This window comes from Manacus candei, unplaced genomic scaffold, assembly GCF_025592945.1.
Source record: "Manacus candei isolate 608988 ecotype Guabito, Panama unplaced genomic scaffold, ASM2559294v1 h1tg000034l, whole genome shotgun sequence".
Classification (NCBI taxonomy): domain Eukaryota; kingdom Metazoa; phylum Chordata; class Aves; order Passeriformes; family Pipridae; genus Manacus; species Manacus candei.
Window position 1 is genome coordinate 645694 of NW_026138082.1, and position 3348 is coordinate 649041.

A 3348-nucleotide genomic window follows, 5' to 3' on the forward strand; every position below is an offset into this window, starting at 1 on the left:
TGCGCTGCGCCGCGCCCGCGGTGGGCGGCAGGGCCCGGGGGGCCGGGCCGGGGAGGGCGAAAGGCGTGTCCCGCTCGGCCGCCCGCCACTGCCGCCCCTCTTCCTCCCGGAGCAGGCGCGGGCGGCGGCGGGAAGCGGCGTGTGCGGGGGGGGGCTGGGGCTGAGCCAGGCGCGGGCAGCGGGAGGGGCTTATCGGGAAAGGGAAAGCCCCGCTCCCGCCGGCACGGGCGGCGGGATCGCAGCGCCTCCCGGGAAGGGACGGATCGCGCCCCGCCGCCGGGAACCAGAGCGGGGATCGGGGCTGTAGCCGGTGCCCCCGCAGGCGGGGCGAGGCGGGGGCCGGGGGTCTCCCTGCGGGCTTCTCACGCCGGCCCTGGCCCGTGCGGTGAGGGCTGGGTCCCACCGCGGCATCCCAGGCGGTGTGAATGTCCAAACAGCGAGGAACAGTTGGAAAATGTCACCTGAGTGTTCAGGAATAAAAGGGGGGGGAAGGATGGGAGGAAACCAAAACAATGCGGTCTCATGTTGAGGGGTGGGTCAAGGAGCACAAAGCCTTACAACAGTCCAGCCCTGACTTTAGAATGCTCGTCTTCTGTGATTCCTGGTAGGGGTAGATCCGTGGGTGACGGATAACGGGACGAACCTTTAGGATATGAGTTGGATGAAGACATTCAAACTGCTGCACGCGCCTGGAGCAGAGCTGGAAGCACCGAGCCTCTACAGAGGTTTTGTGGAGGGGCAGCAGCCTCATTTTCTGCAGGAGCCCAGGAGTTCTCAGTGGGGGAGGCCCTGCGGAAAATTGGTAACTAATATTCACGGGATTCCTGCACCCAGGGATGTGAGATGCTGCCTGTCAGCTGCAAAACAGCAGCACTCGTGACATGCCTTTGCCTGGCTGACAAGCAGCATCAGCTCACAAGTACCATCTGGCAGTGTGCTCACATTGCTACCTACCAGCTTATCCAACTCGGGAATAAAAAATTACAACCTATTATAAGAACATTAGACCAGCTCCCAGAATGAGCTGTTATTCTGAGCTTGGCAAGCTTTTCCTTGCACAAAGGTTAACTTTTTTTCCTTCTCTTCCAAGTCTTGCAGATTAGGCTTCCATGATTTCTTCACAGAAGAAGTACACAGGCATGCAAGAAATTGAGGAGTTATGGTTAGTGGTCTGTGACTGATCCAGGCTGGGAGGACAAGAGTATGCCTAAGCTGTCTGGGCTCTAGAGGTCAAGTCAAAGTGGATGGGTCAAAACGTGCAATAAGTGAGGTCTGTCTGATGGGAAGGTGCTGTATTTTGTAAGTCACAGTTTTATCTGCAGTGACTGGGCAAATGGACTGGAACAGTTCCCAAATCTTTTCCTAGGAGACACTGCACGTACATCCCAGATCATCTTGTACCTGGGCCTACCTAAGCCAGAGCCTTAGTTTTGCAAGAAAATTAGCCGCCATATTTTGAAATAGTCTTGAAGCAGCTATCACAAGAAGTTTTGAGTCACATAGCCTAGTCTCTTTCCTTGCAGAAATCAACATTTTAGAGAGATTTTAAAGCAGTTTCTTGTGTTCGTGGAAACCTTCTGAAAATACGTGCTTTTCAGTATCTTGCATTGCCATAGCTAAATGTCCTGCCTATCTTAGGTTCACAATTTTGAACCTTCTAAATTGCACTTCTGTTTAGAAACCAGAGGAATGGAGAAAGTGTAGCCAATTTCTGAGGCCACAAGTTTAGGCAAACCTTGATTCCAGCCACCTCAGTTATAAACCTTCTATTTGTTTTGACAAGAGCAGATTTTACCCTTCTTTAAGTTTACACAGGAGAAAAAAAAACAAAAAAAGGATCCCTTCCACTATCTCATTCACTGGCAAGTAAAGGTGTTTGCCTGCAGTAACAGCATCAGACCTCCAAGGAAAACTGTTCAAGTCTTCAAGTTCCTGTAAAACAGTGAAAACCCCATGGATGTAAAATAGAGGCCTGATTCTCATGTCCAGAGTACGTGCGGTGTGTCAGAGTAAATTTGACACTAAATTGACTAAATGTGTCAGTTTGAGCCAAGACAGCAGCTCCTTACTATGAATCAGAAGAGCTGGAGGAGTAACTTTCATGGCTGGGTAAAGGAGTGTAACATCTCAAACATCAGTTTTGCAAAATGTAAGCTTCCTGCTTTGGAAGGTCAAATCTTAGTGACGTCCACTCAGTTTTTACACTCTTACAATGGTTGTGCCATGTGTGAGCAAGACCTTCTCAGGATGAGATCATAGAAATCAAGTGCAGAGATCAAGTAATTTTCGACAATTTCAGCAGTCATGGAGATCTGCTGTAATGTTCTGTGCGTGAAAAAGGTCTTCCACAAGTGTGGCAAGTACCAATGCTACCATATATGCTGCCTGATTTCCCTGGCCTGGTCTGACAGGGGAACGAGGCTGGCACAGTCCCCCTGTACATGTCCTACTTAGACCCATGGTTGGTTGTGGGGTAATGAGGATCCCTAAACATGAGGGGTCTCCACCAGCCTCTCCACAAAGGCCTTCCCATTCCCTGTCCCATAGAAGCAAGTCCTTACTGCACATCATCAGCCAGGACTTGTCCTGGAGATATATCTTTCTGACGAGTGCAGCAAGTTCACACCAACTGGTCCTGCAAATTCTCTCTTCACAATCCAATCCTTTGCAGAAGCTTTCATAACTCAAAAGTAAGTATCTCTTTTTCTTTCTATATATACTACACAGATCAGTTGTGACCATTTCACTCTGAAATTAGTTATTTTAGAAGTCGGGTAAGTAGTTACATCATTCACACAAATTTTGGAAAACTGAACCAGATTTCTGTTCACACTTAGATCTTTTCCATTTATCATACTTTCTTAGGAGTTCCTTTATCAGAATAGATAAATCCTTAAACAAACAAGGAAGATGTTAGCAAAGCACATCACCTTTCACAGCCTTTTATTCTTATTTGTTTGTATTTTTTATATTTTATTTCTTTCCCTAGCAACACAGTCAGAAAGCCGACCTTACATACTTGATTTGCAGCTGTTCACAAATTGTTAAATCTCACTGAATTTTGATTTGGAACATAAAAGGCACCTTAACACCCATCTGTAGTAACGTAAACAGCATCACGTTTGTGTACTTCAAAAGAGCTGCACATAGAAAGGATCAAGAGATTTTGAGAAAATGTACTAAGTCTGTTTTCTGCAGAGAAGAAAAATTCCCCTAAGCAATATATTTTGGGTTTACAGGTATTGGCCAGTATTTCATTCTTGGTGTAATCTCCTTTGAGGTTAAAAAATGAGCTTGAAAATGTCAATAACAGAAAAAAATTACTGCACCTGATCAGCACGATGGTAT